Source organism: Magnolia sinica, chromosome 6 (assembly GCF_029962835.1).
Source record: "Magnolia sinica isolate HGM2019 chromosome 6, MsV1, whole genome shotgun sequence".
NCBI classification, from domain to species: domain Eukaryota; kingdom Viridiplantae; phylum Streptophyta; class Magnoliopsida; order Magnoliales; family Magnoliaceae; genus Magnolia; species Magnolia sinica.
The window spans coordinates 99,311,736-99,323,897 of record NC_080578.1 but is presented as its reverse complement, the minus strand read 5'-3'; positions in this window follow the sequence as shown (position 1 = coordinate 99,323,897).

Below are 12,162 nucleotides of genomic sequence, written 5' to 3'. Positions count from 1 at the left end.
AACATTGCAGTGGGCCCCACGCAGACCGTCGGTCACTAGCCAATTGGACGTGGATTAGATATTGATAGGTTGAGGAGGGAGACTCCCTACTGAAGTGACGTCACCAACTTCTATGGGCCCCGCCATGATGTATGTTTTGTATCCACACCATCCATCCATTTGGAGAGATCATTTTAGGATATAATCCAAAGAATGAGCCAGATCCAAAGTTCGAGTGGACCCCAGTACATAAAACATTGGGGAGAGTGACGCCCACCATTAAAAAGTTCTAAAGCCCATAAAACTTTTCGATCAAGCTGATATTTGTGTTTTCCCTTCTTTCATGTCTGCTTTAACACATGAACAGGTTGGATCTCAAAAAAACATTATGGTAGACCTTCGGAAGGTTTCAACGGTGGGTGTCACTCTTTCCACTGTTTTCTGTGGTGGGGTCCACTCCAGCCTTGGATCTGCCTCATTCTTTGTATCATGCGCTAAAATGATATCTCAAAATGTATGGACGGTGTAGATACAAAACATACATCATGGTGGGCCCACAGAAGTTGGTGACGTCACTTCAGTAGGAGTATTGCTGTCGGTATCCAATCCGATCCAAAACGGATTGGCTACTCGCCCTGCCACCAGCCCAGTGGCTGTCGGTACTCTGTGGGCCCCATCATGATATATGTGTTTCATCCATTCCGTTCATCCATTTTTATAGATTTTTTTAGGGCTTTATCCAAAAAATTATAGGGATATAAATCTCAAGTCAACCACACCACAGGAAAACAATAGTGACTGGATATCCACCATTGAAATCATCATAAGGCCCACTGTACTGTTTATTTGACATCCAATCCGTTGATACAGACTATGGGGCCCACCGTAATGTTTGTGACTACATCTATGCTATCCATTCGTATAGAAAGTTTATTCTTAGGCATGATCCAAAAAAATGAAGCATATCCAAATCTCAGGTGGACCATAGTACACGGATTGTCATTCTTTCTACTTCTAGAGGTATAATGACAGATCGAGAAGCTCGGCTTCGGATTTAACAAAAGGTTAACGAACGGGCCCTTAGAATACACAGGTTCTCTAGATTCTGGCATATACGCAATACTAGCGTTAGAGAGGTCGAGAACTCTGAGGTTGTTTATGCAATTGATGAACTTGTGAGAAATGTTGTGCAACGACAATGTGGAGAGTTTTGGGCAGTTGGGTTCACCTGAAAGCATTTCAAATTTATTTTGCATTGTGGAAAAATTTTCAACATCTTCAGCAGATTCTTTAACACCAATTGATACCTATATGAAAGAAGATCGAATACTCTTAGATTTTATTCAATTGTAACTAAATTTCAAAATTGGAAAAACTTAATCATTCATGCCTTCGATCTTCAATGCCCCCCATGCCATAGACACTAATAATTCTGACCTCATGATCCATCAATGACTTCCAAATCTATTCTAAATTTCTTTCAGCTGTCATTCTACCCATTAGTTTCGTCGTGGGCATAATTCTCATTTCAGGTAATAGATCAGCAAAAAACCCTTGTAAAAATTGACATTTCTCTTTAAGCTTCACCACCTCTTCAATATTCTTTATGACAAGATTTCCCAATGCTTCATGTGAGTGTAAGAAATCTCTCCCTACTTTTCTACAATCCTCTTCTATCTTAGTCATTTGGCTTGTAATATTTTTCACAATTTCAAGCCATAAACTCGCCTCTGCCTTTGGCTTCTTTCCATCCACTACCTTGGCTGTGTGAAGTGCAATAATTACATTAAAATGCCAGCTATCCAACTCCTGCATTTCGGTTCTTAGAAGATCAAGATTCTCTTCAAGGCTTCTAGATTTGATGTATTGAACCCAAGCAGTCCTAGCAATCTTCGAGATGAAATATTCCATAGCCACTCTTGCAATAGAAATTTAGAAAATTAAAATTAATAATTATTGAGCCAAAAAATAAATATGTTAGGGCATGTTAGGTAGCACTACATTTTATGAAAAATTGTATTGATCATAGTTTAAAAACCCAAAAACTCCACTAGACTCAATGTTCATGTGGTGGGGTCAACTTGGAGACTTGACCCAACTCAACTGGGAATTTAATAAATATAAAAACATATATTTATAATTATAGAGAATATTTAGAATGGTTAAATCTATATCCATACTCCTTAAAGCCAATTCCTTCTCCATTTTTCCTTTTCTTTTTAGAAATAGAGTTGTTCTTTTTCCATGAAAAGACAGAAATACCCTTAATTAAAAATACTTTCAATGTGTACTTGAGGGTATTTAAGCAATCTCCTTTTTAGAAATAGAGTAGTTCTTTTTCCATGAAAAGACAGAAGGAGAACTACTGTTTACAAGGATTCAGATTTTGCCTGTTCCCAAGAGAGAATAGTGGAAGGTTGAGATTTGACCAGCTCACTGGGAGAAAACAAAGAAACGTGCCCTGTGATCTTTAGGTGGAACAAGTTTCAGATCACATCCTATACAACATGCATCAGCAATCTGGGCGATTCATCGGAGAGGATCCACCTTAAGTGTGTGTGTATAAATTTTTTTTTTTTTTTTTAAAGTTGGTTTGGTAAGCACATTTTCAAAAGCAATGTTGTCAAAATCATTATCACATTGCAAATCATAACGAGGATTGAATCGTTGTATCAAATCACAAATTATATTGTAAATCATAAGATTTTTTATGATTTTCTTAAAATTTTGAAAAAAAAATGAAAAATGTAAATAAATCAGAAAAAAAACCTTTTTCCATCAATATTCACAAAAAATACCACGTCATGATAGTTTTAAAGGATTCTTATCATTCCTTATCATTTTATCTTTCAAGAAATTTTCCGTAAAAGAAATACAAGAATCCTTCAAAAATTTTTCTTGCTACCTTTCTTTTAGGTAGAATCACATTGGTAAAGAGCCATTTGATAACCGACAAAGAAAGATATTTTAATTTTTAACCATCATTCCACAATACAGATAAGTTAACATGTTCATAACCATCCACAAAAACATTCTACATAAGTCATATGTCAATTTGGTGTTTTGAACAATTAAGAAGAAATCATAAAATTAAACTACCAAAAAAGTTCCACAATTTAGTATTGAAGAGAATATATATACACAGAACAAAGCAAAATAATTGACCTGTTCTAAACGATTCTTAAAGCCCCCACCCAATGTTGTTAAAATCGTTATCGTATCCTGAGTCATATGATTTTCTTTTATATATATATATATATATATATATATATATATATACACACACACGTGGAACGATGGTGCCGCGGATTTCCTGCGAAAGACTTTGCAGGAAGTTCCTGCGCGGGGAACCCAGGTGGGGCCACTGTGATGTTTGTGAGAAATCCTACCCGTACATCCATTTCGTGAGTTTATTTTAAGACATGATGCCAAAAACGAACCGTTTCCATAGCTCAAGTGGGCCGCAAACTTAATAATTGAATGTCTACAGTTGAACTATTCATGGGCCACAGAAGTTTTGAATCATGCTAATATTTGTGGTTTCAGTTCATCCCAGTAGGGATGAAGTTCTTAACGGTATGGATGGCATTTAGACATCACTGTCAAACCCAGGTAGGTTTCAAAGGTAGGAATTTCCCTAATTACATTTTCCTTTAGCACAGCCCACTTGAGCTTTAGATACGGTTCACAAAACTGATCGAAGGGAAGGATTTCTCACAAACATCACAGTGGGCCCATCTAGATGGTTCCCAGCGCAGGAACTCCCCGCAAAAGGCTTTCGCAGGAAATCCGCGTCCGTCCATGATATCGGATTGCATACGGAGCTCTCGAGTAAACTATGTTGGGCCCACCGTGAATGTATTTGGTCTATCCACCCCGTCCATCTGTTTTTACATCTTAATTTAAGGGTTGAGACCAAAATTTAAGCATACCAAAGATCAAGTCGACCATACCATTGGAAACAGTTGGAATAATGACTTCCACCGTTGAAACCTTTCTAAGGCATACAGTGATGTTTATTTATAATCCAACCTGTTCATAAGATCACACAGACATGGATGAAGGGAAAAAACAAATACAATCTTGATCCAAAACTTCTGTGGCCCCTAAGAAATTTTCAACGGTAGATGTTCAATTCACACTGTTTCCTACGTTGTGGTCCACTTGAGGTTTGGATATGCTTCATTTTTAGGCTTAAGCCCTAAAATTAGCTGTTAAAATGGATGGAAGGAGTGGATAAAATGTATAAATTACGGTGGACCCCACAGAGTTTACTCAGTACGCTTAACTAACTGAGTTACGTACGCAATCCCCTTCCTGTTTGTTAACTTCTAAAATTAGCGGAATGTAAATCTTTTTATATACGGAATTTTTTTATTCTCTGAATTGTTTGCGCAGTACAAAACAACTTTTTAACATGTGAAACTTCTTTATATCCCACCATGATTTATGTACTTGATCCACACCGTTCATTAACTTTTTCAGATCATTCAAGGTATGAACGAAAAAAAAAAAGAAAGAAGAGGCAGGTCAGGTCGAGGGATTAATTGAACCATAAGGTCAGGATTGAACGTCCACTGTTAAAAACTTCTTGGGAGCTTGAGAAATTTCGGATCAAGCGGATATTTGTGCTTTCACTTCATCCACGTCTACGTGACCTTGTGAATAAGTTGGATGGTTAAAAAAAAAAAAAAAAAAAATCCCACATAGCCCTTAGAAAGGTTTCAACGGTGGATGTCATTATCACCGCAGCATCCTTTGGTGTGATCCATCACACTTCATTTTTAAGATAATATATTAAAATGACATGAGAAAAATGATGAACGGCGTGGATAAAATACTTACATCACGGTGGGGCTCACAGAATCCTGCCCGGACGGATTTGGGTAAGACGCAATCCGCGTCCGAAAGCTGGGACGGGGATATTGGGAAGAGGATTGGCTGTTGTATTGATGCCAGCAAGTTCTGTGGGTCTTATCATGATACATTTGTTATATCCAAGCCGCACATCCATTTTGCGAGCTCGTATTAAGGCTTGAGCCAAAGAAATAAGATAGATCTAAATATAAAGTGGACCACGCTGCAAAAAGCAGTAGGGGATTGAACGTCTATGATTGAAACCCTTTTGGAATCACACAAGTTTCGGATCAATATGATTTTTATTTTTATTTTTCTCTTCGTCTAGATATTTTTGACCTTACGAATATATTAGATTGAAAATAAACGCTATATTGGGCCTTGCGAATTTTTTAACGGTGAAAATCATTATCCCTATTTTTGGTGTGGTCCATTTGAGTTTTGGATATGATTCATTTTTTTGGCTAATGCTCTAAAATGATCTCAAAAATTTAATGAACGGTGTGGACATGATAAATACATCATTGTTAGAGGTGTGCATTTGTGACCCGATCCTGCGGATCCGACCAGATCTGACCCGATCCGGCCCGTTCCGAACAGAACCGACGGCCAAGATCGGGTTGTGGTTTCTAGATCCGATTTTTTTTTTCAACTCGAGTCTGGATAGACCTCTGTCCGGACCGACTCGACCCAGATACCCGAACCGATGGGACCCGAACTACACCGAACAGACCCGAACCGATAGGCGAGCGGGTAGTATAAAATATATTTTTTATTTTTTACCCTAATTTTTCTAAAAATGGATGGACGATGTGGATAAAGCATATAGATTTCATAAAATATGTTGATCAAGTCATGAGGACCCAGATGAAGGGAAAAAATAAATATCATCTTGATCGAAAACTTTTATAGCCTACATAACGTTTTTAATGCTCAAAATTCATTCAACACTGTTTTCTATAATGTGGTCCACTTGAGATTTCAATATACTTCATTTTTTTTCTAATAACTTAAAATGATCTATAAAAATAAATGGAGGGCATGGATGAAACACATACATCATGGTGGGGCCCACAGAGCACGGACGTCCGGTGGCCAAGGGAGTAGCCAGTCCGTTTCTAGCGTACAGCTACAGCTGTAATACGTCTGGCCTCCTCGAGCTGCTGGCGCTCCTCGAGCTCTGTGCTGTATGGACGGTTCAAAGGAGATCAAAGTTATGGGCCCCACGGTGATGTATTATCATATCTACACCGTTCATACACTTTTAGAGATAATTATAGAGTATTATGCAAAAAATAAATAATATCCAAAGATCATGTGGCCCACACCACAAATAGCAGTACAGAATGATTTTCACTGTTAAACCATTCGTGTGGTCCACTCGATAGTTAGATCCGTCTTATTTTTCGTCTCAAGCCTTAAGATGAGCTTGGAAAATGGATGAACGGTTTTGATATAACACATACCCTATGATTAGATCTACAGACCTTTCTCACTTGGATTAAGAAATCACCCTGTACAGCTCTGCTTGCGTGAAAGGCAAGTAGTTTGATTTTCGTGCAGTACACGTCAAAGATTCAATAAAAACGCTCTATACATTAGATTGGAAGTTCTTTCATACTCATGTGGGGCCCACCTTGATGTTTATGTTTTATCTAAGTCGTTCATCAATTTTTACATATTATTTTAACCATTGAGTACAAAAAGTAGGTATATTAAAGGTTAAAGTAGACCACACCATATGAAACAATTTAATTAAATTTATATATCCGAATTCTACCCCACCCGATCCGACTCGGTTTTCCTAACCGAGTCGGACACTGTTCAAGTCACGAAAACCATGCATCGGATCTGTCCGAATCATGTGACCCAGATCCAGGCACGGATCGGATCGAATTCGGGTCAAGCCTGTAGAATTTCGGATTAGGTCGAGTTGAACCTAATCCGATCCAATCAGGACCAATGCCCAGCTCTAATCATTGTAGGGCCATGTAACTTTGATCTCCTTTGAACCGTTAATACAACTTGGAGCTCGAGGAGCGTCGGCGCTCGTCTGGGCACGACACGTATCTACATCAGCTGGAAACGTATTCGCTACTCTCCCTGCCACCAGCCCAATAGCTGATGGTTGGTGCTCTGTGGGCCCTACCATGATGTATGTGTTTAATCCATTCCATTCATCCATTTTAAAAGATAATTTTAGTGCTTAATACAAAAAATGAGAGGGATATAAATATCAGGTGGACCACACCAAAGGAAAACAATAGTGATTGGATATCCACCATTAAAACCCTCCTAAGGCCCACTGTACTATTTATTTAACTTCCAATTTGTTGATCATGTCATACAAGCCCAGAAGAAGGGAAAAAACAAATATTATCTTGACCCAAAACTTTTATGGCCCCCAAAAGGTTTTTAATGGTCAACGCTCATTCAACACTGTTTCCTGTAATGTTGTCCACTTGAGACTTTGATATATCTAATTTTTGTTCTCATACCCTAAAATGATCTAGAAAAATAGATGGATGGCATGGATGAAACAAATAAATCATGGTGGGCCCACAGAGCACCGACCAGCAGCCATTGGCTGGTTGAGTAGCCAATCCGTTTCCTATATGTGGTACTCTAATGGGCAGTCGTCACAATCTGAGGGCCATTATCAAATTATGGTTAAGAAATAACATGTCCAGCGGTTCAAATTCAACAGGAAAAATTAGATTGTTATGATTGTCTAATCAGAATGAATTTTGGACTATGCTCCATCCAGAAAGGAGTAATGATTTGCATGGTCTTGGTTCAGCATGAATACATGCCATGTGTACATGGATGATTCTTAATTTGAAAACGCAAAAGCTCGACTAACTTGATGTCCAGCTGGTTTGAGTCAACTAGACGACTTGAATGAGTCTTTATTTGACTCGATTAGGTATTTAATAATTAAATTAGAAACTTTATTTAAACCATTAACCAACCAAATATAAGCTTCCACACATTGTGGGTGTTATGGGAAAATCCGAAGTGCCCCGAGACCCAAAGAGTCTTGCGAGGTATCGAGAGGCATTCGAGTAATGTGATCGAGAGATGCCTATGAGTGGTAAGGCTTGGAGTGTCTTTCGAACATTTTGGCATGAGGTACACATCTGAGAAACAAGACTTAATGAGGACTTGCTCAGCTGAATATCAACTCCGAGGTACGATGTTATCATCGTCTCGGATTCAATTAGAAGAGTGGAGTGACTGATACGGTGTCCCATTATCACACGAACAACGGGATAACTGCATAACTGCCAATATCTACATATTCGTCAGTCGTAGTTAGTGGCTAAGATCACGCCGAGTATTGCGGACACGTCTATCTCAATTGAAAGGTATAAATAGTTGTCAAATGCAAAGGAACAGGTACGCAAAATCTTTCACCCAAGCCCCTACTGCACCACATAGACCTAAATTCCTAGCTTGACTTTGGCATCGGAGGGTCTCCTTTGTCCTTCCTTTGTGCAGGTATCCAGATGTCGGAGTCCGAGCTCGGAGCTCAGTGACGGTGAACCAGATTTTTGCAGCAACAATGGGCATAGGGACCACTCCTTTGTCCTTCCTTTGTGCAGGTATCCAGATGTCGGAGTCCGAGCTCGGAGCTCAGTGATGGTGAACCAGATTTTTGCAGCAACAATGGGCATAGGGATGGTCCCTGGGTGATCCATAAACTTATTTTATATGTGATTTGATGTTTGTGATTTGATCTGATTGCCGTACACCGAGACGTTGATAGAATTCAATCCTCCAACCTCACCCTTAGCCAAGAGTCGCGACAACGTAAGTTGATCCCTCAAACTTTCTCTAAACTAGGAGTGGCTCTACCAACATGCAAGGTGATTTATTTTTGTTCATAATCCAAAAATTAAATTTATAACTTATTAACTAAGGTTCTTAAGTGTACTAAAATTCAGAGTGGTTATAGTATGCTCGTCACAAACTTTTACTTTCTTAGTGACTCGGCTTGAGTCGGCCAAGTCATCCAGATGACTTGACATGTCCTATTCAGTCAAGACAAAGTCACATTCAAGATTGAGTTTCCCAGTGACTTAGCTCCAACTCTCGTTGAGTCAAATTGGCCGAGTTTCAAGCCATTTTGATTTTTTTGGGGCCATTCTCTAGTTGCATTGGGGCCCATTATTTGGCAGTCCGAATTGGCATACATATATGATATTTGGGGATGATGACGGTAAAGATGAAAGAGAGAAAGAAATATTTGATTGAATTTTTATATATTTCGTATTGAGCTTTACAAATAAATAGATGTACAATGAGCTATGTATGGAAAAATATATTTGATTGAGTTCTAAAAATAATCTAATTACAGATTTTGTGCAAGTCTTCATTTTGTGCATGTATGGTAAGAAATCTATCAATACTCCCCCTCAAGTTGGCACATGGAGGTCCGTAATGCCCAACTTGCGCGAAAAATGATGAAAAAGTTCATGTCCCAAAGCTTTGGTGAAGATATCGACAACTTGCTCACTGGAAGAAGTGTTGACAACTTTGAGGAGGCCCGAGCGAATTTTGTCGCGAATAATATGACAATCAATCTCAATGTGTTTGGTATGCTCATGAAATACAGGATTGTGTGCAATATATAGTACAGATTGATTGTCACAATGTAGAGTGAATGACTCGGGATGAGAGACACCAAGATCAGTGAGAAGTTGTTTCAACCAAGTGAGTTCACAGGTTGTGACGGCCATGACTCGATATTCAGCTTCAGCGGAAGAGCGAGCAACTGTATTCTTCTTCTTGGTGCACCATGAGATCAGACTAGTGCCTAACTGAATAAAGTAGCCAGTGGTGGAGCGGTGGGACAGTTGGCCCAATCAGAATCTATATAAGCTGTAACATGTGTATTGTTGGATGAAGGAAAGAAGATGCCTTGGCCAGGGTAATCTTGATGTAGCGGAGAACTCTGGTAGCTGCAGTCATGTGGGGGACCCGAGGAGCATGCATGAATTGACTAAGTGTGTTGACTGCATAAACAATGTCTAGTCTGGTGATGGTCAGATAGATGAGACGGCCAACAAGGCGACGGTAAAGGCCAGGATCAGGGAGAAGGTCACCATCTTAAGTATTAAGCTTCAAATGTTGCTCCATAGGAAAAAGAGTAGTCTGTGCACCAAGTTGTCCATTGTCAGAGAGAATGTCGAGAGCATATTTGTACTGATTAAGAAAGATGCCTTTGGAAGAGCGAGCAACTTCGAGTCCAAGAAAGTACTTCAAGGAACCAAGGTCCTTTGTCTTGAAGTGAGTGGAGAGAATTTTCTTAAAAAGCTCGATTTGAGAGATGTTGTTACCAGTAACCAGGATGTTATCAATGTAAACAAGGACAAGAGTGATGCTGGTGGAAGTGATGAGAGTGAACAAAGAATGATCCGCCTGAGACTGATGAAAACCAGCATCAAGAAGCACAAAGGTTAGTTTAAAAAACCAGTTTCGGGAGGCTTGTTTAAGGCCATAGAGGATTTTCTGAGGCGACAGACACGGGTCTCCCCTGGAGGACAATATCCAGGTGGTGGTGTCATGTAAACTTCTTCATCAAGATCGCCATGTAAGAAGGCATTGTTGACGTCAAGCTGATGAATTATCCAATTTTTGGTAGCTGTAACTGCCAGTAAGCAGCGGACCGTGGTCATTTTGGTGACCGGAGCAAAAGTGTCATGGTAATCAAGTCCTTCAACCTGAGTGTATCGTTTGGCAATAAGTCGAGCTTTGTACCTCTCGATGGATCCGTCGGCTTTGAGTTTGGTTTTGAAAACCCATTTGCACCCAATGGATTTCTTATCAAGAGGAAGAGGCTCAAGAGTCCAGGTGGAATTATCCTTTAAAGCACGAAGCTTAGCAGACATAGCCTCGCACCAGTGAGAGTGGTGCATAGCATCAGAATAGCATGGGGGTTAGTACAGGAGGTAAGAGCAGTCAAATAAGTAATATGTGAGGGGAAAAAATGGGAATATGAAAGAAAAGCAGACAAAGGGTGAGCAGTACCTGAAGCCGGTGAAGCAGGTGTAGATGCCGTGGGCTCCGCATGTAAGGTGGGACAGATATAGTCGTGAAGGTAGGCAGGTTGAATAATGGTGCGGAGAGGGTGAGGAGCTGATGGAGATGTGTTTGATAAGGTCATGGGGGTCGAGGAATCAGGAGAGTCAGGGGAGTCAGGAGAGTTAGGAGAGGTCGGGGAATCAGGAGAAGGAGACATAATAGATTCAGTGACGGGAAGAGGAATGATAGGAGCGGGAAGGGAAGGAGTGTCAGGAAGATCTTGGAAAGAGAATGTTTGTTCGTGGAAGGTAACATCTCGAGAGTAGAAGACGGATTGAGTGTTGAGATTGTAGAGCTTGTAAGCTTTATGTGTTCTTGGGTAGCCAAGAAAGACACATTTAGTGGCACGGGGAAAAAATTTATCGCGGTGAGCGCTGAGAGTTTGTGCATAATAAAGACATCCGAATACCCGAAGATGATCATAGTTTGGAGGTTTATTGAGCAGAATTTTAAAAGGTGATTTATTTTGAAGAGTGTTACTAGGGGTGCGATTGATGAGGTAGGCTGCGGTGAGGACACAATCACCTAAAAAGGTAGAGGTAAGTATGCTTGAAAACGAAGGCTGCGGGCAACATTTAGAAGTTGCCGGTGTTTACGCTCCGCAATGCCATTTTGTTGAGGAGTTTCGACACAGGTACGTTCATGAATGATGCCGTGATTGTATAGGTATGTTTGAAATTGATGGGAAAGAAATTCTTGTCCATTATTAGTTCTAATAATTTTGACTGTGGTGTTCAACTGATTGTGGACAAGAGCGAATAAGTGCATTAAATGGATGTAAGCCTCAGATTTAAAACGCATAAGATATACCCATGTGGTGCGAGCAAAATCATCAACAATTGTGAGAAAATAATGAGTACCACATAAAGATGCGGTGTGATAACTACTCCAAATATCACAAAAGATACGATTAAAACGAGAATCACTTTTATTGGCATAATTGGAAAAATGTATTCTTGTATGCTTAGAACGAGTACAAACATCACATTCAGAAAGAGTACAAGGAGAATTAAAAATACTGAGAATAGTAAAACTGGAGGGATGTCCTAGACGTTGATGCTATAGGGTCGTATTAGCAGTAGATTGAGCAGCAAAAATGACAAGAGGGTCAGGGCAGTGCATGTAGAGCATGTTGCATAGATCACCCGCTCCAATCGACTTCATCGATTGAGGGTCCTGAAATAAACAAGTGTTAGAAGAAAAAGAGATAACACAATAATTATGAAGGGCAATTTGAGA